Source organism: Muntiacus reevesi, chromosome 5 (genome assembly GCF_963930625.1).
Source record: "Muntiacus reevesi chromosome 5, mMunRee1.1, whole genome shotgun sequence".
Taxonomy (NCBI): domain Eukaryota; kingdom Metazoa; phylum Chordata; class Mammalia; order Artiodactyla; family Cervidae; genus Muntiacus; species Muntiacus reevesi.
The window spans coordinates 86,007,674-86,032,080 of record NC_089253.1 but is presented as its reverse complement, the minus strand read 5'-3'; the positions used below and the strand labels follow the sequence as shown (position 1 = coordinate 86,032,080).

Sequence of the window (24,407 nt, the reverse complement as noted above, 5' to 3'; positions counted from 1 at the left end):
TGGAGGAGGACATGGTAGCTCACTCCAGTTTTCTTCCCTGGGAAATCCCATGGACAGAGGAGCCTGGTGGGCTACAGTCCACGGGGTTGCAAAGAGTTGGACACGACTTTGCAACTAAGCTATCAAACCATCACCAAACCACACCAAGGAAGAAAAATCATTGGAGACAGGAGACACCAATGGTTCTCAATACATGGGTCAGAAGAATGAGGCAAGGGAAAGTGCAGAGGAAGAAAGGGCTCAGGGATGGAGAAAACATATGGTCTTCTATTCTTTCTTCCTCATGTGGGTCCCCTTAGATGTTTTAAAATGTTAGTTTGATATTAAAAATTTAGCCATCTGTTAATATTTAACAAAAATGTTCTGGTCCTAATTCAATGAGAAATGCCAGATGGATTTCATTTCATATTTTATTTGCAGCCTAAGCAGTTTTGATAGCCAGAACTGGCAGGAGACTGGAAGCACAAGGACCCTAGTATGAAATATTCCCTATAAACTATGATAAAGCACAGAAAATACTTCTTTCATTCAAGTCTAGAATAAAATGTGGGTCCAGGAAAAAAAAATTATTCCATTAAATTGTCAAACTCTTTGGGGAGGAAAAACACCCTTTAGAAGTGAATTGATATTAACTAGAACAAATTCTCTTCTAAAATTAACAACTCTTTAGGAAGAAAATGGACATTTGAGAGGGGAGGTCTGCAAATGGAACCAAACCAATCTTGGTTAAATATATTGGATGCCAAAGAATTATTAGAACATTTACCTTTATGGACTGGCCCAGGGACAATATTATCACATGCATAAATATCTAACAATCAGTATAATAGGAGACAGCCAAATATTCAAGTTTAGGAAACCTGGTCAATATTTGGGGCATTTTAACACACCCTTGTTAAACAGTAGCCCTTTGTATATCTCAGGTGACAGTCCTGAGAAATACCAGGCCTAGATTTCAGAGGAGAAGAGCATAGAGATTTAGCCATGACTTAGTAAACAAGTATCAATGCTTATGAGAAATACATGCACCATACAGATATGTTTGACATAAACTTTATTGTTCTTTCAGCTCCTACAGTTCTTCCTTGAGAATTTGTCTATGCTCAGTAGTGTGGGGCAGAATTCTTCTATGCTCCCTAGCCAGCTTGCGGGGGCCATTCTGTCTGCAGACATCAGAAAATGTTATTGCAAGAACTATCACTGCCTTTGTCTCTTCTTACTCCTAAATTAGTCAGGGGAAAGTTGGGTAGAGCACATTAGAATAGTGAGGCAGAGAAGAACAGGTGACACGGGAAGCTAATGGAAGCTGGTTGGAGGACAAAATGGCTGTCCTAGAAGGCAAGCTCTTCAAAGAAGATAACAAAATAGACCAAAAACATAAATTGAATGGCAGTGAGAGAAGCCCAAGAATAAATATAAAAAATCAAAGCACTGTAAGAAGATTCCAATATTTCTTTTACAGATATTAACAATAGCAAATACAAGGATATTCTAAATAACAAAATACATAATTTATGCAAATTAAGCTCAGAGTTGGGCCTAATTTGCTTGAAAGACTTGTAGACTATTTTAGGACACAATTCTAAGAGGCAAGATTGTAGACTGAATGAAAAGCTACCCAAAACATAATCAAATGAAAATGCTTGAGACCCAGGGAACATTTTTGTATTGGATGCTTTTCAATGCCCTAAATTTAAGCAGCTGGATTTTTTTAATGCACATCCTATTCAACCTTTTGAAATGATGGATTTGCCTTCTAATGGGAAATCTGCATTTCATTGTAAAGATGGAACACAATGTCCTTGGCATGTTTTCCATAGAAGTAGGCTCTCTTATGTACTACATTCTTTAGCGTATAGTGGAGACCAAAACTCCAGCAAGTTTACGTCAGATATTAAACAATGGAGAAAAACACACATGTGCAGACAGAGAAATATAAAAAAATGTAGTTTCATTTCCAAAGAACTAAATGTCATTTATCCAAGATTTTTGAGGACATATTGCTAAATTATTTCCTAATCAAGAGCTTTAAGACTGACAAAAAAAGAAGAAAAAGAAGATTCAGACTAATTTGTTTAAAGTTGTTAGTCAGATGGAGAGTTAAATGAGAGAACCACGAAGCTATATATCATGGATATCTCTAAAATTTTTGGTGCTTCTGGGAAAGTATGATGTTGTACTAAAATAACATCTTGAATATGAAATAGTTGAAATAAAAGAAACAGAGGAGAAAGGGTAAACAATTATAATTTCTAAAATATAGTGAATCTTACCACCTTAATTAAGACCTTTGTTACATATTCTTTGTTAACTCTATAAACTTTCTAATAATTCACTGTTCAATATGGTAGCCTCCAGCTAAGGTGACTACCAGATTCTTGAAATGTAGCTAGTCAAATTGGGATGTGCTTTAAGTGTTAAATACATACCAGATTTCAAAGATTTATTATGAGAAAAAGAATGAAAACTATATCATTAATACTTCTATATCAATTATATGTTGAAATGACAATATTTTGAATATATTGAGGTAAAGTATTATTAAACATAATTTCATCTGTACTGTTTTGAATGCAGCCGTTAGACAATTTTAAATGACATATGTGGCTCACATTAACTTTCTATTGACAGTGATGAATGTACCTATGTACATGTACCTATCATGTAGGTGTAGGTACCATGTACCTATCACCACATTTCTTCCCCTCAGCCATCCAGTCTTCCTCTTCCGACCTCCCCATTTCTGCCATCAGGTATATTTATCCTTCTGCCAGTCACCCAGCCTGAAACCTCACTATCATTTTTGACGTATTGTCTTCCATCGCCTCCTTTATTACATCAAGACTATGCTGCACTGTGTTTGAAGCATTTGTCATAGCTCCCATTGTTTGACATTCCCACTACATTAATTCAGGTCCCTGGCATCTCACAAGCCTGAAGCTATAAATGGGCTCCTATCTAGTCTTTTAGTCTTGTACTTCCTCTAACATCACCAGAGAGAGCAATTTTCTTAAACTACTCTGTCAAATTCATTATAGACCTTCAAAACATTCATAGCTCTCCATTATTTATGGAAGAAGTTCCATGAAACTTAAATGTGAAATTGAAAAACACCTACAAATTGGTCTGACTCTGACTTGTCAATGTCTCCTTTACTCTTTAGTAGGAAGTCTCCATTTCAACCAAATACACATTTGCCAACAGTCCTTTCCCAGCCTGATATACTCTTTCAACCTCTCCCTATATCCTAGTGTACTATTTAGAGTCCAGTTCAAGGTCTATCTTCTGTGCAAAGAGTTTTCCCAGAGTTTTAATTCTATGTCTGTCTGTATTAGTACCCCCTCTCTCCTTTCAATTCATACAACAGGTGTGGTTTATTCTATTCACTTTAAATTATAGGTATACGTTGGAGATATTACAGGTTTAGTTCCAGACCTCCACAATAGAGTCAATATCATAATAAAGCAAGTCAAATGATATTTTTTTGGTTTCTCAGTACATACAAAAGTTATGTTTATACTAAACGGTAGTCTATTAAGTGTAGCATAGCATTGTGTTTTAAAAAAAACAATCTACTAACCTCAATTTAAAAGTACTTCATTGCTTAAAAATGCTAATCATTATCTGACAATGCAAGGTTATTACGAACCTTCAATTAAAAAAAAACACATTATCTGGGAAGTGCAATAAAGTGAAGAACAATAAAATGAGGTATGTGTATATACCTTATATGAGACATCTTCATCTTGCAAATGCATTAATTTAAAATTTTTTGTCAAGGTTTTTCATTTGGAACTCAGAATGTTCAGTTAATTTTATTGTTCAAGTAGGTTACACTTGCAAAGAAAAGCAAAAAAGTAGAGAATGTTTCTTCTTTTGGTAAGTAAACAAGGAATAGAATTTGATATTTTAAAGATTTTATCTTTAATAGACATGTTGGAGGAAGCATTTGCAAAATTCTAGAGGAAGAGTTTTTAAAAGGGGATCAAGAAAAAATTTTTCTGTGTAAGTTTCAAAAGCTTCAAAAGCTGATGTCACTCATTCAGCACCATTCTTTTTTTCACTTTAAAACATGATACCTTTCCTTTTCTCAATATAAGATGGTTATCAGTACTACTGGTTCAAGATTAAGAAAGGAGTAAGACAGGGCTGTCTCCTGTCACCCTGTTTGTTTAGCCTATATGCTGAGCACATCATGAGAAATGCCAGACTAGATGAGTCACAAGCTGGAATCAAGACAGGCAGGGAAACATCAACAACCTCAGATGTGCAGATGATACCACTCTAATGGCAGAAAGCAAAGACAAATTAAAGAGCCTCTTATAAGAGTGAAGGAAGAGAGTGGAAGAGCCGGCTTAGAACTAAATATTAAAAAAACTAAGAGCTGGCATCCAGGCCCATCATTTCATGGCAAATAGAAGGGGAAAAGGTGGAAGAAGTGACAGATTTCTTCTTCTTGGGCTCGAAGATCACTGCAGATGGTGACTACAGCCATGAAATCAGCAGATGATCACTTCTTGGTGGGAAAGCTATGACAAACCTAGATAGTGTGTTGAAAAACAGAGACATTACTCTGCTGACAAAGGTCCACATAGTCAAGGCTATGGTCTTCCCAGTGGTCACGTATGGCTGTGAGAGCTGGACTGTAAAGAAGGCAGAAGGCCGAAGAATTGATGCCTTCGAACTGTGGTGCTGGAGAAGACTCCTGAAAGCCCTTAAACAACCAGGAGATCAAATGAGTCAATCTTAAGGGAAATCAACCCTGAATACTCATTGAAAGGACATATGCTGAAGCTGAAGCTCCAGTATTTTGGTCATTGCATGTGAACAGTCAACTCTTTGGAAAAGTCCCTGATGTTGGGAAAGATTGAGGGCAGGAGAAGTGGGCATCAGAGAATGAGATGGTTGGATGGCATCACCAATGCAATGGACATGAATTTGGGCAAACTTTGGGAGATGGACAGAGACCGGGAGGTCTGGCACACTGCAGTTCATGGGACTGCAAAGAGTCAGACATGACTGGGCAACTGAACAACAACAGCCAGTATTATTTGTATGGAAGGCATCAAAGATGACAGATTCTTTCTTCAAAGAGACAGGGAAAATGAGAGAGAGAGTGTGTGTGTGTTTTCCTTGCAATAACTTGCCAAATGTTAGAAGAAAGAGGAGAAATATTGACAGAATAGGCCAAAGAAAGGAGGCTTTAATGTGTGAAAGAGTGCGGTCTGAGGTGGAAGTAATTAAACTATGAGTGACATAAGCAGAGGCTCAATATTGAGGGAGATGGGAATTAAGATATAGCCTCACAGTATAAGTTCACTGACCTTGAAAGCAAACAAAAGGATCAATACGGGACAGATGTGGGGCCAGAGAGTGTCTACTGATAACCTCTAGCTTGCAGAGCACCATCAACATAACTTGGTAGCTGGAAGAAGCTATAGTGAGTATGAGGAAAGTGTTCAGTGTGTCGAGGAATAGCTCCTGAACATGCAAAGGATTGGAATGTCTTTATATACTTGGTGACCCATATGTACAGAATTTTAAACTTGGGGAATATTCAAGTGGCCTTGGTTTGATAACTACATTGAATCATTTTACTTGTGCATCTTTCTCACTAATGGTGGTTTAGTTGCTAAGTCGTGTCCAACACTTGCGACCCCATGGACCGTAGCCCACCAGACCCCTCTGTCCATGCGATTCTCCAGGCAAGAATACTGGAATGGGTTGTCATTTCCTTCTCCAGGGGATCTTTCTGACCCAGGAATCTAACCCAGGTCTCTTGTATGATAAGGCACCAAATCTTCAAGGATAAGATTGCGAATCCTTCCTCCCTTTCTATATATTATAATGCCTAGCATAGTGATCACTGAAATTTATGCAGCGTAAATTATAAACACTTGCTGAATTAATTTGAGAATGTTTAATAATTAAAGTCAAATGTTGAGTAAAATATTTGATAGTTATATATACTTTGAGAATCAAATTAAAATTCTATGGGAAAAAAATCTGTATAAGATGCTTAACTGCCATTGCTTTTGATCATTAAAACTTTATAAAGTTTAGACTGACTGACATGTTTATTTTTACCTCTGTCTTTGATTGTATTGCTTTTACTTGCTAGGAATGTCTCTTTTCTACAAGAAGGCAAATACTAGTGACCTTGAAATTTATGTGAAGTGCTACCCCCTCCATGAAGCCTACTCTGATTATAGCAAGTCACAGACTTCTATATAGTTCTCAAATTTTCCATAATTGTTGTCATAGGCTATATAGAATAACCTTGGAGAAGGGAATGGCAACCCACCCTAGTATTCTTGCCTGGAGAATCCCATGGACAGAGGAGACTGGTGAGCTACAGTCCATGGTCGCAAAGAGTCAAACACAACTGAATGACTGAGCACACACACACATATAGAATACAACTGCCCATTTATGTTCAGCTTGCCTCTTCAAGTAGATCGGAAGCTTCTTGAGGGTAAGGACTGTGTTATAACTCATTTACATTTAACAGCTATTATAGTGTTGCCTATATGGATATTGGTTAGCAAAACTTTGATTGTTGATGATACATTACAAACAAAACACCAACATGATGGAATTTCACTATTATGTTGTACCCATGCTATTTTTACCATTATGTCTACCTGTGTGTGTGTGTGTGTGTGTGTGTGTGTGTGTGTGTGTGTGCGCGCGCGCACGCTCAGTCATGTCCAGCTCTTCGCAACCCCATAGACTAGAGCCCACCAAGCTCCTCTCACCAAGGAATTTTCTAGGCAAGAATAGTGGAGCAGGTTGCCATATCCTTCCCCAGGGGATCATCCCAACCCAGGGATCAAACCTGTGTCTTCTGTGTCTCCTGCATGGGCAGGCAGATTCTTTACCACTGAGCCACCTGGGAAGCCCCATGTCTACCTATACTCTTATGTTAAAAATGATCCAAAAAGATGTGATATGAAAACTTATTTTTAACTTCTCAAAAATTGAATTTGAATTAATTTAGAGCATTTTGCTTAATATCATACAGTTTATTAGGTAAAGTTTTACTAACCTAGAACAATACACTTGATTTGATTAATAAAAAATCTTGTGGCCTAAACACATAAATACACCGTGACAATCCAATACACTTCGAAACAATACAAAAACAAAATGCAGCAGCTATGCTACTCTTAGACGTACACACTGATACAAAGTTTTAAAAAAAGACAGAACATAAAAGAGACTAGACTATAAAAGACTAGAGGAAAATACATTTAAAACACAGTAATGGCATCAAGTATATCTTTGACATAGGTAATAATGGTTCTAAGTCTATTTTTTAAATATGTGAATTTTGTTATAATTCTTCACTGGATCACTCTAACATTTTAAGCATCATGGCAATTTCTCAGGCTAATAAATAATCTGATTAGAAAAAGATTCCACAATAGACTAGCAGAATATTTCATGCTGCGGAGGATAGCTGTGTCTCACTAGAGGAAATATTCTCAGTTCTGACCATTCCTCTTCTAATACTTAATAATATATCATGTGCATTCTCTATAACACATTTGTCACATTGTATACTCCTAATTTATTAAATGCCTCTTGTCCTACTTGAAAATTGACATTTATTTGTCCTTTCTCAGTGTTGTACCATTCTGCTAGAAACAAATGGAACATTCCTGTGACACAACTACACGGACAATGTGTGAAGGCCACAGAGGGGGCACTGTGGTGTCAGCTAAAGGAGGAGACAGAATGACGGGGCAACCAAGAACTTTGTCCGAAAGCAGGGTGGTAGCCCACAGATCAGTTCAAGTTGAAAAGATCCTTCATCCAGAGGTTCTAAATGTTTTTTCAGAATCCTGAAAACTCATGAGATACTGTGGAACATTCAATTATTATAATTTGCTTGCTGCTCAAGAGATAATAATGTTGATCAATATTCTTTCCCTGACAATGTTTTCTTTTTTCCCTGGTGCACTGTGGCCAGAATGTTTGCAAACAAGGAAACTGGAGACATTATCCTGGGTTTCTGGGTGGGGATCAGGGCCAAGAAAAATGTGATGCCCCCATAAATTAATGCAAGCCTTTAATGCTCTGAGTAACTGACACAAGAGTTATGAAAGCATACATATTCATCATACTTCCTTCTCTCACCTCATCTCATTTTCCAAGATGACACTACATTGCCCTTCAGAGTAAATTCAAATTCTCAACACACCCACTGCACTGACCACGGTACTCCTGCTTTTCAGGAAAGTCAATGCATTTTCACTTTCCACATGGAACACATCCAGTCATATCCTCTTGTCTTCATCTAAACTCTTTCCTGCACTAGACATACTGCTGCCTATTTGCCACTCTTGCTTCTCTTCCATCAAAATTCCTACAAAAGATTATCTAGTTCAATGTACATTTTTTCTTCAAGTATTATAGGTCTCATTTTTCTATCTTCTTTTCCATTCCCATCTTATTTGTAGACTTATTTTCAAGTCAGTGGTATTCTTTAAAAAACATTCTGACACCAAAGGCCACTATATTAAGTAGATTTAAAAGTGTAGCTCTTTTCTCATAGGAGTGGGACTATGAGAAAACCTGCCCATTAAGAATCATTGTCTCACCCTGACATTGCTGCTAAGAAATGTAGTTGGAGTGACCAAGGACAAAGGTCCGTATAGTCAAAGCTATGGTCTTTGCAGTAGTCCTGTACAGATGTGAGAGTTGGACCATAAAGAAGGCTGAGCGCTGAAGGATTGATGCTTTCAAATTGTGGAGAAGATACTTGAAAGTTCCTTGGACAGCAAGGAGATCAAACCAGTCACTCCTAAGGGAAATCAACCCTGAATACTCTTTGGAAGGACTGATGCTAAAGCCCCAATACTCTGCCCACCTGATGTGAACAGCCTACTCACTGGAAAAGACCCTGATGCTGGGAAAGATTGAAAGCAGAAGGAAAAGAGGGCAACAGAGGATGAGATGGTTGGGTAGCATCACCAATTCAATAGACATGAACTTGGGAAAACTCTGGGAGATGATGAGGGACAAGGAGGCCTCGTGTGCTGCAGTCCCTGGGGGTCACAATGAGTCAAAAATGACTTAGCAACTGAACAACAACAACAACACAGGCCTGGATCTTCAGATCCTACTTTCAGAATCTGGTCCACCTGCCAGCCTTATTCTCCAGATGTTCCCACAGTGCCAGGGCTCTGCTCTCACTTCCAGCCTAGAGTTTGAGTCGCCTCACTCTTAAGTCCCCTATACCAAGTAGCTCCATCCAGATCCCCATGACTTTTAACTGGGCATACTTATCTTTCAGAATCATGGATACAATCTAGCAAGTCCTTCCAGTTCAAACCACTCATGCCATGCCTGGCTTGCCTGATTGGGCACTTTGATGTGTCCACCAGAAACTCACGCAAGTATGCAGTGCTCCTGAAAGAGCCAAAGCCCCTGCTATAGCCAGCCACAGCACTCAGGCCTCCTCTACCATCGCTGGGATTTGTGACACCAAGTCTGATCCCTCAATAGAACTCCTGTGCTTGGTTTGTACAACATGACTTTGTACCTTTGTCTCATTGTCTAAGTGTCCAAATGTTTCACCTAAGTGTGTGCATGCTCTGCCTTTCCAATTGCAAGGTAAACTCCTAAGGGAAAGAGCAAATCCATTACTATTATTACCTTTATTAATACTTTTGTTAACCATTTTATGCAGCTTGCCCCTGTGCTACTCTGCAACTATGTCCTGACTTCCTATCAAAGCATCAAGCCCTTGAAGGAAGCAACTGTTTCCTTCTTATTTTTGGTTGCATGATTGACAGTCTACAAAGTGCTGAATGCACATATGCCTGAGTCCCCTCATAGGCTGGCGTGGTGTTCTGCTTAGATTAAAGACTCAAGAGACGATGACTGACTTATAAAATAATCAACATATCAAAGAAAAAGGCTATAAAATATTGAGAATACCATAATACTAGTTCCACATGCTGTTGAAAACTAAAATCTGGTGTTTATTGCTATTAAAAAGTTATAACTACTGAGATGTACAAAGTATGAAACTCATAAACTACCCATATTTTTAGTTGGGCTTTAATATCCTTCTTTAATCTAAATTAAATTTTGAGTAGTAAACAGCATTTGTGAGCCAGCATGCTGCTAGTAAATAGTACTTCTTTAGATTTGTCTCTTGGGCACTGAAAAAACTGTCCATGTATGCTTTTGATGGGCTTGCTTGGAGGCCCCCAACACTCCACAGTTTATATGTATCAGCTTCATGGCTGCCTCTCTGCATGCACTCAGATCCTTAAATGGGACTACACACTGGAATATCTCTATTGGGTAAGGGAAATAAAGTATACTCGCTATTACCCAACTGGACTCTCTGCTCTTTTCTTAGTTCCTTCTCTTTCTTTAGAGTCCAATTAAGTCTTCACCTCCTCCAGGAAGCCTGTCTGGCCATAAAAGCCCACTGGAGGGCTCCCTCCTCCATTCTCATGGCATTCTTGGGCAATACCACTTTTTTATTTGTTTTTTGCACTTGGTATATATACATTGCCCTATAATTTCAAGCACATCTAGTACCCTTAAAATGTGGACTACCTTTACCCCTGACTAAAAAAGTACTTTCACAATTTGAAAGTGAGAACATTAATGATTTTATTATTAAATGTTTATATTTAATTTCTATAGTAATCCTTATATTTAAAGCAATATTCATGAGTATTTGTACATACCAGATTGACAGTGTAAAAGACAGATTATAATAAGTGCACTAAAGAATAAATTTCATGGACTTATGGTTAAGCATAGCAGATTGATTGCATGCATACACAGCCTCTCCCTTCTCTGAACCTTCTATGATACCAGTAAAAGAATAAAAATATAATGATCCACAAGGACAAAAAAAACCAAAGGGGAAAAAACAGTGGACAAGAGATTTCCCAAAGACTTTGGAAGAGAGAAAGCAGACAGAGGAGTATTCATTAACTTTCAGGCTTCCCTGGTGGCTCAGTTAATGAAGAATCCGCCTGCAGAGCGGGAAACCCGGGTTTGATCCCTGGTTTGGGAAGATCCCCTGGAGAAGGAACCGGCTACCCACTCCAGTATTCTGGCCTGGAGAATTTCATGGACTGTATAGTCCATGGGGTCATAAAGAGCTGGACAGGAAGACTGAGCAACTTTCACTTTCACAGAAAGGAGTTATCTCGTCTTAACACCTAGACAGGGAGAGAATGGAGAAGCCAACCCACTTGGGTCCTGTCTTGCCCTTGGAGGCACTGGTACCCACATGAGGGATACAGTTACAGGGCTGACAGGATCGGATCAGATAGAGCCCTATCCAGAACAACTGATGACATGCCCCCCCGCCACCCCCCCAGTATGGCAGCCCATTCCTAAACCCCAGTAGTAGACCAGAGGCTTTTCCCTAGAGAAAAAAATAATACAAATGAAGTTCTGAACCCAGGGGCAGCAAATATGGAATAAAAACAAGAGAATTTAGTGAAAGTCTTTATACTGAAATATTATCCCTCAGTCCCCTTTCCTGCCCTCTCCCAGAATGCCAGCAACCAGATGGATGTCTATGCCTCCGTCAGGCAGGATATTGACTGTTCTTCTCTGGGAAGCCAAATAAGATTCAGAGGCTTGTATTCAGAGATTTGTATTCTAAAATTTTAAGGAAATAGCCAGCTTGCTACTTGATCACCTTATAGGGAGATCCTATATTCCGCAAGCCTCACTCACACAAAGAATTTCCAAGCAACTGGATTGTACAAAAGCATCAGAGATTATATATATCACAGCTATTAACTGAAGTGGATTCTGAGAATGGATTGTCTCAATACCCACTCCAATTCCCTTGTAACATTTGAGTTCAATTCAAAACTCTCCTTCCCTTCCCAACCTTGCTATTACAGCGGGGGCTCCAGATAAGACAGTGTCAACCCATCTGATGTGCTCATGCCAGACTTTGATTCAGAAGTGAGTCACACAGGAGAGAGGCAGAGTCTGTGGCACGGGTTTTGTTGGCCTGGATCATGGCAGAAGTGGCATGGCTCTGGATCCAGAGGCTGTATAATACAGGGTAGCTTCCTGACTGTGAGACCTCCACACTGGTGGGGGCAACAGCGCCCTGGCAACCTCAGCTCTGAAATTTAATTTGGAGAACCATTCCTGGAAACTCAGACTATTTCTGGAATTTTTCCCCTCCAAAGGTTCTTTGAGCAGTATATCCCATTTAATTAATGTTTTTCTGCTTAAAGTAGCTAGAGTAGATTCTGTTGTTGATAATTAAGAACTCTGAAAATACAGTAGCAATATCTAGTCATCATGTCTTACTATGTTTTAGCAAAAATGAATACCCAGTAAAACAGAACAATAGCATTTCTCATTTTAATAGTCATTAAAAAAAAGAAAAACTACACGAACTGATTATTAGCATGTGTATGAGTGTGAGTGTATGTGTGTGTGAGAAAGGGGAGGGCTATGAAGTTATGAACTTTTAGGACTTTTCACTCAAGAAAAGAGTCTTTAACCATATATATATATGTATATATATATAACATATATATTTCTTATATATATAAGAAATAACATGTATAAATTCAAAGGGTAGGTGAGAGCATTTGACCACCTCCATAAGAAATAAAATAAGGCAACCAATGTGAGTAAAACAGAAAGAAAATTCCTGGCAGTGTGAATGCTCATAAACTATTACAACTACCTCTAAAACTAACTGCAGTGAACTACTTTCTCTACTAGTAAGCTAAGTACAGGGACTTTGTATTTTATATCTTTTCAGTTACTAGGAAGGAAAAAATGTACTAGCAAGGCAAAACATATTGCAATCTCTTTAAAATTAGCATATTTCAAATGCTTAATAGTCTCATTTCCTCACTTCTTTCTCTGTGCCAAGGTAACACAATTTATTATTTTTTTAAAAGAGAAAGTTGCAAGTTTGGAGTAGTGACTAGCTTACATGAAAAGGTACGTGATATGATATGAATTCCTGGTAGTAATATCCCTCAATTTTTACTTCCGTGGCTGCACATTAAATTACAAAGTGAATTTAAGAAACCCCACAAACTATGAAATTATGCTTACTTTGTAATGCTTTCAAGTGCATATTAATCACATAGAACTCTACATGCATAACCCTTGGAGTATAATTGCATTAAATAAAAGTGTTGTTTTGGCTAAGTATACCACACATGTGTAAAAGTTCAACTCAATAAAAGTACCTTGTTTACAAATGCTGCATAATTTTTACTTATCTGAGAAAAATGGAGGTCAAGAAGGCATGTACAAATAAAATCCTCTGACAATTCCCAGAACTCAATGGTTTAAATTTTACTCCCAACATTTGTCACTAAGTAACAAACAAAAATCAAAGCTCAATTTTGCCCTCTCTCCCCTATCATCTAAGCAAAGAAACATTCAAATACAGGCAACACTAAGAAAAAAGCAAGAAGACTGAGCAGTCAACCGAATTAGTGAGCTTTCCTGAAGTTCTTTGCACTAAGTCCCCCCACTGCTTTCCACTGATATTAACATGATTCAGTGAGGTTCCTTCTGAGGGAAATGAAGGAGAGCAGACTGGAGTACCATGTCCTCTGTACGTTAGAGAGAGTCCTTCTCCCTGTGTCCTAGGGAGTGTGGATTCAAGACAGGAACAGGGAAAGAGGGGCCCCTTCCACACGTCTTCTGAGATGCAGCCTTGGACCTAAGATGACATTTGGCTGCATTGCTCTGAGCACAGCTGGTGGTCTGTGTACTGCTATTAGCTCAAATGCATGTCCATCCAGAAACAGGCTTTTGACAAGGGAAAGAGAACTGGAATAGTTCTTATCCATTAATCCTAATCATGACTCCTAGTCTGGTCTCTGGGGGAAGGGTGATGAAGAAAAAAGTAGTTAGCATGTAGGAGAAAGGAGCAGGAGGAGGAAAGACAGAGAGAGTGAAGTGACTTTTAGAAGAAATCAAAAGAGTACTCTCTGCTTTTGCTGCATGCACAGAAGGCTCTACCCCCAGATTCTGAGAAACAATGACCAATGTGTCAAGGGAAAAGACACACAGGAATTAAGACACAGGGGTTTACATCTGAGCTCTAGCACTACCCATGTGAACCTAGGCAAATAACCAGATTTCTCCAGGTTTATTTTATCTCTGTATGTTGGTGATAATTCATACTTCACAGTGGGTGTGATGATTAAATGAGATCTTATAGAAGTCTGTGCATTCAGAGATTCCTAATATTTGTTTACCTTTCCTTGGGGATCATCTTATTAGCCATCATCTTCCCACCAATAAACATAGTAAGGTGGGTATCAACATATTTACAACAGTAAGCATTGACACTTGTAAACTATAGAACTGTGAGGGAAATGAGTTAATTACAGGCTCAGGAGCTAAACACACATTGAACAATGTGTTTATCACGTGAATAATATTGAGCCAGGAGAATGTCAAACAGTGAAACAATATCAACAACTTTAAACTCTGCTTTCTTACTCAATGAAGGCTTGTAAGCAATCCAGAACTATCCAACTATGTTCATATCCCGAGAGAGGAAATGTGACTACAGACTAAGGATGACGCTAATTCATCTCCCTCACTCCCACAATGGATTACACCAAATAGATCAAGGAAATGACTTGGAGGGAGTACAAGTTCTGAAAGAAATACCAAAATGAAATGCCATAATTAAAGAATCATCTATTTGTAATACAGATAAACTCTCATACTTTAAAAAATATAAGCAAGAGTAGCAAAACAAGCTAGGAAACTAAAAAGTAGGAAAGGTTTGTTTGCTTTCCCCAAACATCTTCTATTTAGGTAGTTTCTCTATGGGTTCCACACCAAGATGGCCTGGGTTGACTGCTTTATTGCTGCCTAGTTTGTAAATTTCCCCCTCTGCTACATTCCAAGAAAACTCTCCCTCTCACTCCATTTGTCCTATATATTACCAACTAGATTTTAAAAATCAAGAGTGGGAACTCTGTTTACCACTGTAGATTGCTGATACAAGTAGATGTTAATACCTAACACATGCTGATTTATGATGATATCAAACTCACCTCTACTATGTCTTGTTATGCTAGACTTTGTTTCATGCAAGCTAATATTCATAATAAATTAATGCCTGATAGAAAATCAATTGTTATTAATTCTTCCCAGATAATATATTTGTATTCATTTATTTATTTTAACTACTTATTTATTTGGCCGTGTGGGGTCTTAGTTGTGGCATTTGGGGCATTAACTCTCTAGTTGTGGCATGGGGCGTAGTTGCTCCAAAGGATCAAACCCATGTTCCCTGCATTGCAAAGCAAATTCTTAAGCACCGGACCATCAGGGAAGTTCCATTTGCATTTTTTAAATAGAAAACATAAAGGAACTTTAATATCCAAACAGTCAGCGTGAAGAATACTAGATTAAACTGGGTATTTCAATTCTTCTACCTGAAAGGACTGAGTCATTCAAGTGCTTTAGTTACTTGGTAGGCCTGAGGTCCTTGAGCTGCCCTTAAATCATCCTAGTAGGGAGCTGCCTAGTCCAGGGCTGGACCAGAAAATTCTGGCTGCTTCTCCATAATTTAAAGCAGTATATTTAGGGTAATTTTCTCCAATTAGTCTCCTGACCCCCAGAGTCTATGGGGTCTTGTGAGAATTAAAAATAACATGTGGTGCTGGTATTTAATAAAAAATGAAGATCATGGCATCCAGTCCCATCACATCATGGCAAATTGATGGGAAACAATGGAAAGAGTGACAGACTTTATTTTCTTGGGCTCCAAAATTACTGTGGACGGTGACTACAGCCATGAAATTAAAAGACACTTGCTCCTTGGAAGAAAAACTATGACAAACCTAGACACTGTATTAAAAAGCAGACATTACTTTGCCTACAAAGGTATGTATAGTCAAGCTATGGTTTTTCTAGTAGTCATGTATGGATGTGAGAACCGGACAATAAGAAAGGCTGAGCACTGAAGAATTAATGCCTTCGAACTGTTGCATTGGAGAAGACTCTTGAGAGTCCTTTGGACTGCAAGGAGATCAAACCAGTCAATCCTAAAGGAAATCAACCCTGAATATTCATTGGAAGAACTGATGGTGAAGCTGAAGCTTCAGTACTTTGGCCACCTGATGGGAAGAGCTGACTCACTGGAAAAGACCCTGATGCTGGGGACGATCTAAGGCAGGAGGAGAAGGGGATGACAGAGGATGAGATGGTTGGATGGCATCACTGGCTCAACGTATCTGAGTTTGAGCAAATTCTGGGAGATGGTGAAAGACAGGGAAGTCTGGTGTGCTGAGGTCCATGGGGTTACAAAGACTTGGGCATGCCTAAGCTACTGAACAACAGCAACAAATTTAATAAAATTAGCAAAAATTTTCTGAATTGTCACTTTATAAGTGAACACTGGCACTCAATTTTAGTGCCTGTGTTTGCATATGTGCTGATAGTATTTTATGGAATACTAATAAAAAAAGAACAGAGACACATGTTAACATATCAATTACATACATTCCTTCAGTTGCATCACAGTGCCTTGGGTGGATGGAGCTTCATTTCAGTAGGATAAAACTTGCAGGAGGATGGTGGGATCATATAGCACAGGGTATACTAATCTCAAAATACCCTATGCCTGGCAGTCAGAGCACATTCCTATTGACTAGCTAATGAGGTTTCCCAAAAGGTCATCATATCTCATGTAAATGTTGTTTATCAATCAGAATTTCTTGGTAATAGAGTTCTGTTTGAATTTTATGGACTTTGCTTTTTTAAACTAGAATGATAAGCATAAGGTATTTATATATTTGTAGATATTTAAAATAAAACAATTTTGTACTCATACATAAGCAATATTATGAATAAAAAGTCTGTCTATGTTCATAACTGATGAAGTTTTTTTTCTTTAAAGGGTGTTTGCATGTTACCCATGTTTGAGACTGGTTTAGGGAAAGCATATTTGTAATTCTCTTAAAAGGGGTAACATGGTCAAAATAGGTACAAATGAATGACCTTGACTTATAAATATCTTGGAACATAGCTTAGGGATTGCTTTAATTTCTACTTGCCCTCAGCAGGACTGGGAGAAAAAACACAATTCTGGCCCTCAGAACCTGGGAGGCCCAGCCTTGGCTGGAACATATATTGAGGGTCCTTGTGGGGACTGTTTTTCTGCTCTGTGTTTCAGTTTCACTATAAGTAAAGCAGGAATAATAATACACAAACTCAATCCTTAAATTGAAAAATGAAAATAAATAAACTTAACTTTATGGGAACAAAGGGGCAATAGATGAAAAAAGCATTTTCATTTTTTTGAGAAAAAGAAGGTACTATTTAAAAGAGTAACTCTTGAAAATATCTTAACAATATGTGTCTAATTCATGCTGACATGTGTAATTGAACCTTTGTTTAATATTTGCTGCAAATTATCTGCTTCCTTTAAGAAGCTGGGTTGGTAAAATGCTGAGCTATATGGTTCAAAAATAGAGCAGTGGAAGAATTAGGGCTACCTGGGAAAAGACACAATAAGGTTGGGCCTTTAACAAAAGAAGAATGGGTGAATCAAAGAAAGAGGAAGGGAAAACACAGCAGAAAAAAGTGCTGCTAAGGATAAGAAAAGACCTCATCAAGAAGCTGGTAGAAAGTAATAGAAGGAACTGGAGTTTATAGAAATTTCCACATCTAGAACTCATTAATCACACAGAAAAAGGTTAACACAGACAGGACCAGACCAATAAAGACCCAAAGCAACCCAAAGAGAGATAAACAACATAAATACAATATTGAGTTTTATCCTGCTTTAGATGACAGAGTGTATACTCTCCTTTTCGCCGCCCCATCTCCCCTCTCACCCCCACCTCCTTTTCTTACTCATGCTAAACTTAAACACTGAATTATTTCTAATTAGATTTAATGGTTACTCACAATTAAATTTAATTACTCTTTCATTATTCAGAATAATTAAATTTCAATATATAAAAAGATAGATCTCAGATCCCTACTTATTTTAACTATTAACAAATAGTATCACACACTTAAAATAAGAGTGGTGAGAACTATACTGCTTTCCTATAATAGAAACAGCAAGATCCACCCTCCTCAAGAAAACAAACAAACAAACAAAAACACCTCAGTTTTTAAGTATAACAAAAACTCTGGATTTCCCTAGTGGCTCAGTGTAAAGAATCTGCCCACAGTGCAGGAGATATGGGTTTAATCCCTGGGTCAGGAAGATCCCCTGGAGGAGGGCATGGCAGCCCACTCCAGTATTCTTGCCTGGAGAATCCCATGGACAGAGGAGCCTGGTGGGCTGCAGTCCATGGGGTCACAGAGTTGGACACTATTGAAGAAACTGAGCATGCACAGCACACACAGCAGAGATGGTGCAAGTTACTAATAACTCTAATTTTTATAGGTTCATCAGGGAAGCCTTCCTTGACATGGGAAGTGACACACACAATTTAAAAGATCATTTGACCACTTTTTGTGGAGTGTGAATCAGGGAGGGCCAAGAGTAGGAACTGGAAACCAAACAGGAGATGGAATGCAGTAGTGCAGGAAAGAAGCGGGGGTCTTTCCAACTAGGATAGCAATTGAAAAGGAAGTGACTGGGTTTGGGGAAAGGTTTTGGAGGAGAGCAGTTGTTGGCAAACCACAGCCCAGGGGGCTAAATCTTGTCTTCGCTTATTTTCATATGGCCCTAATAGTTCAGAATGACTTTTACCATGTTGGATGGTTATGAAAAAAAAGAGAAAACCATTTTCATAAATGGTTATAAAAAGAAATGTGACAGAAACCACATGTGGCCTACAAAGCCTACAGTATTTACTATCTGTCTCTTACAGAAAAGGTCTGACAAACCTTGGAATACAGTCAGCAAATCATGAACTCAAATCAGGTGGAGGGAGGACTGAAGGATAGAGGGGAATGAAGGAAAGGGCCCCTGCTTTTACATTGAGCAGGTGGGTGATGAACACACCCTCCACTGCATCCAATCAGTCCTCTTGCTGCCTCCATTTTATCGTTTACATGTCTTTGTTGTTGGACTTCTTTCACTGTCATATTTAATTACTTATATGTCTGCCTCCCCTCCTTGACAGTGACTTATTTAAGTAACTCTATTTTTTCTCAATATTTATAGCACCCAGCTTTGTATAAGACCCATGCACCATAACTATAGAATATAATTGAACTGATACATTAAATTCATCTTCAGTAGTGCTAGTAATAACATCAATGTCTAAATGAATGAAAAGAACCTCAATTGACTTTCTTAGTGTATAAGAGTTTATATAGCATTTTTGCAACCTCTCTGTTCCTTATTACAACTTTATACATTGATATTACAATAGGCCTCAATGAAGACTTCTCCCTACTCCATAAAACATTATATATTATGTTTATTTACTTATATTTAAAATTCTAGGAAGTATAAGCATCCTTTAATGTGAATTAAAAGCTATCACTTTGAAAGGAATGACTAGAAAAAGAAAAACAGGATGAAAAAAATTTCATGATGGAATAGTATGAAAAATAAAAAGCAAGAAAGAAAATCCAGGTATTAGAATGACAATCAGGGCATCTGGATTAGGTGTAAGGAGAGTGGTGAGAAAAATAAAGTAATCAAAGGTGGACTTGTATGTTTGCCTGTTACTAAAACAAAGAAGACTATGAGACATGTAGGTTGAATTCTGTCTTGGAAAGTTAAATTTTAAATGCTGATTAGGCATCCAAATATATATATATATATATATTTTTTTTTTCAAAAGGTGGGTAGATATTTTAATCTGGAGTTCTTACATGTGTGAAGATAATAGGAAATTGACAACCATGAGAAGAGCTGTTTTGGGGGAGGATGGGAACAGAACCTGCCTAAACTGTGTTGAAGCGAGTTAAAGAGAGAATGAAGAAATAGAGGAAATATTACAGGCATTTTATAGAAATATTACAGACATTACAGTCTAGGAGAGATATTCCCATGGACATTTAACCTTCAAGTTGTTATAAAAACTAAGAAATGGCGCATAAGAAAATACCATTCACTTGAAGGAGCATTCTAACTTTATTAAAGGATTCTATTAGTACATATATTTTTTTCTACTTTTCAAATATCATGTGTCCTACATGATAGTGGATGCGAAGTCATTAAACAAAGTGTCCTTTCTTGGAAACAAGAGAGCACTAGAGTGCTGGAGATTCTCTACAAGGTGATCAATTCCCTGAAATACTATGCAAACTTTTGTAAATGCACATATATTATGGGGAGGAAGTGGGAGGAACATAGCTTTAGTCAAATTCTCAAAAATCAACTGGGATAGACAGTAATACCATGAATTCCTGCTGTGGTGAGGAAAAGAGGTCTATAATTCAATGGAATTCCATAGGTGTGTTATCACATGCACAATCCTGTCCAATGGATAAAAGGCAATTTTTTAGCTTGGATGCAAAGCAAGAGCATCCAAGCTAAAAGCAAAAACTCCAGCTCATTTTCATAGTGGGCAGAGCTTAGCAGACATGCTGTTCTCAGAATGGAGGCCAAGCATGAAACATCACAACATGGCAGAGCCATCACCAGGGTGACCGGTTAAACAGGCTGATAGTTTTGACTACACCAGAGAAGGAAGTAAAGAATGAAACAAAATTCTAGAAATACTTGAGATGGAGCTTTAAACATGTACAAAAGCAAAAGATGAGCATTTTCTGTACATAGGTAGTGAACTTATACAAGTATGTGATGCCCTAGCACAGATCAGCACAGGATGAGAACGCTGGCACATGATGGGAAGAATTGACACAACTTGGACAATGAAAGCGGCATTCTCCTAGCCAGTTTCTTAGTGAGGAGATGCTGGAAGCTTACATAAGAACTCAAGTCTGTGTGTGTGAGTGTGTTTATTTTATTATCCTCTACTTCATGGTAACACACACATATATATAGATATCTATCTATATGTATGTAATATAAAGAATATAGTTCTTATTTTGTACCATGAACTCAATCATTCTCCACATATTTTTAAATTAAACATCTGAGTTTTAAAATTCTAGAAGTATTGCTAGAATTAGATCTTAAAAATAGGGTGGACCTAATCTGATTGTTATTGACAACATTTTGTATGTAGAGTGAGAGAAAGACTTAATAGTTGCACCTTCCAGAAACCTGCCTTAGTCAGGCATATTTCAGCCTAGGTGTGCTATTCATTACAAATAAGAGCTATTAATGCACGCATGCATGTACACACACATATACAGTATTCATTGGCTTTTTAATTGTCATTTGATCTTACTGATTTTATCAGGTTTAATTGTTCAGAACATGTATTTCAATTACTTGTTTCATCTCTGTCATTCTTACTAGATAATGAGTCTTTGTGGAGTAGAGAACTGTTTCTACTTCTAACTTTGTCCATAATAGGTCTCAATAATTGTTAGTTAGATGAATGGGAATTAAGCATAATGATTGTTTGGCTGAATTTAGAGTATTTATTTTTTAACCCTAGTGAGTCTGCATATTCAAGGACTTGAGTTATGTTTCTTCATTAGTTAAGACTAGGAAAATAATGAAAACCTAACTCTTCAAATAATTTATAGTGAAATCTTGGCCAAACAAGTTTTATTGTTGTTTGTTTGTTTTTTAAATCGAAACTGTATGTAGGTGAGAGATGTTTGAGCTGCTTGGAAAAATTGTCCTCTGTAATGGAAATGGCAAAAGGAGTGGTCCTTGATGACAACTGTCAACAGAAATTTTTATGTTTATATTTTTATTCACAAAATAATATTGTTTCTACTAGCATTAACAAACTTCTTTATCCTATAACACAGGATTTTCAAACATAAAAGTTTGATGAAAATTTTTTAAAAATTTATATTCACAGTGCAGGCTCAATGTGTCAGATGGTACTACAAATCAATAATTAAATGAATTATACCTACCTAGGGTATCCACTAGGAAAATCTGAGAATAAACCTAACAGCTAATGTGCAGTGCATAAAATGAGAAACAGATCTTGAATAGAAAACTCTAATATTTAAAGTTGTAAATTCTCCTAAAATTAAATACCTATAATGTAATCTTAAGAGAAAATTTTCAACATAATTTTGTGAGAGTTAACTCGACAAAATGATTCTAAATTTCATTTGGCAGAATAAACAGTTGACTGTAGCCAGGAAATTTCTAAAACATAACAAATGTAACAGAAGTAACCACCCTTCAAACATTAAAATTTAATATAAAAATTAGAGATAAACATCCTATGACCATTATAAAAGTCTACCAGCAGATTAGCTGAATAGAAAAGAACATGGAAGGGTGAAATATATCTGAGAATTTACTTTGTGATAAAGGTGACATTACAAATCAGGCTTTCGAATAAACAACTTTAGAAGAATTGACTTCCACCCTCCCTCCCACAACTTAAAGTTCAAGAGTACAGATAATTCTGGTAAGATTGGAGTGAAAAACAAAAACACCCAACTTTTGATATGTGACATAAAACTTGAAACTATAAAATGTCTCATGGATATGAAATATTTCTTCATGACAAAATAATGGACAAAACTGAAAAACAGGTGACAATTTGAGAAAAGGTATTGGGAATATATATGACTAAAAATTAATATTCAGAGAGCTTCAAAAAACTGTTTAAAAGAACAAATCAACACTAACAGAAAAGTGGTCAAGGATAGCTTTAGCACTTCTCAGATGACAAAAGACAAGTGGTCAATAAAATATAAGACACCAAGCTTCACTATTGGTCAAAGAAATGCACATTAAAACTACATGTGTGTAAATATTTACATATCAGACTGATAATATCCCTTTCTGAAACAGATATTTTAAACACCCTTGGTTGGAATGATTAATGAAATGTGAAAATGCCAAAGTTTTAAATGTATCTCTGCTTTGACCCAGTAACTCTATTTTTGGAATCAAGCCAAAAAAGTACTTGCACAGTGTACATATATGAAATGATATTTGCTTTGTTATTGTTGAAAAACTGAAGTGTCCATTAACTGGGGACTAACTAAAAAATCATGGTACATACTAATAACAGCTACCAGTTATTGTGTGCTTATTGTTCTAAGCATTTTATCATATATTTAGTAATTTAATCCATCCAACAAGATCATAAAGTAGGTACTATTATCATTACAGTTTAAAAGTGAGCAGAGTATGGTTGATAAACCCACACAAAAGAACACTGCATGACCATGAAATAAATTGACATATCTGTATTCAGTAGAAAGAGCACCAAGATTTTTCTTGACTGAGAGAACTAAGCTATAGAGCAGCGTGTATAGTTTATTTATACAAAATTCTATAAATTCTTGCATTTACATTCAAAAGAGAGGTATCAAAAAGAAGGATTAATAGCAGTTATTTTCCCTAGAAGGTGGGATCATGAATTTTTAAAACTCTCTATTCTTAAATTTTATCAATGCAAAGTTCTTAAAGTACTTTGACCATCTAAGTGGACTCGTACCACACCTGTCCTTCTGCATCTGGCTTATTTCAATTAGCATAATGTCTTCAGGGTTCATCCATGTTGTTGCACATTGCAACATTTCCTTCTTTTTAAGGCTGAACAATATTCTATTGTATGCATATACCCCATTTTTTATCCATTCATCTATTGATGGATACTTAGGTTGTTTCCACAACTTGGCTATTGTGAATAGTGCTGCAATGATCTCTTTGAAATCTTGACTTCAGTTCTTTTGGATAATATCCACAATTGGGATTGCTGGATCCACTTCTATGAAGTATGGAAAACAGTCAAACTCAAAAAATGGGAGAATAGAATGGTAGCTACCAGGGGCTAGCGGGTGGGAGAAAAGGGAAATTGCTAATGAACAGGCACGAAGTTCTAATTATGCAAGATAATTTCTAGAGATCTGCTGTACAACACTGTATGTTTACAATACTGGTATACACTTAAAACTTATTAAAAGGGTAGATTTCATGTTAGATGTTCTTACTACAATAAAACCAAATTTTTTAATGAAGTATTTTTCATTTTGGGAAATGTGGAGTTAATAAAGCCTTTTCCAAGTTCCCTTTGTTATTTTAAAAGCCCTATATATTCCCCTCTTTTTAATCCTTCTATTCTGGCCTCAAAATTGAATTATTAGTTCTTTACCCTATTTACCTTTCTTATCCGAAGTTCCCCTGAAGGCTGGGATGTGACAGAATACTTAGGATTGCCTGTCAACATGCTACCAACTTATTAAATGCATTTTTATAGGAAAATATGGTAACATCGTCATTTGATAATAGTTGCTAGTTAACGTGTTGAGTAGAAGTTATCAAAACACTCAAAGCAAAACTTCAGAACTTTTTGTTCAAATATGCTGCCACTGGGAAAAATAAAGACTAAATTGAGAAGACTCAATGGAGGTATGTGCTACTAAAG

The 24,407-nt window shown here is 37.1% G+C and overlaps 1 protein-coding gene across 5 annotated transcripts in view; it reads right to left on the bottom strand.

Moving 5' to 3' along the window:
* DNM3 (dynamin 3) overlaps positions 1-24,407 on the bottom strand; it is a 614,639-nt gene that overhangs the window by 165,994 nt on the left and 424,238 nt on the right. The gene's annotated exons all lie outside the window — the stretch shown is intronic.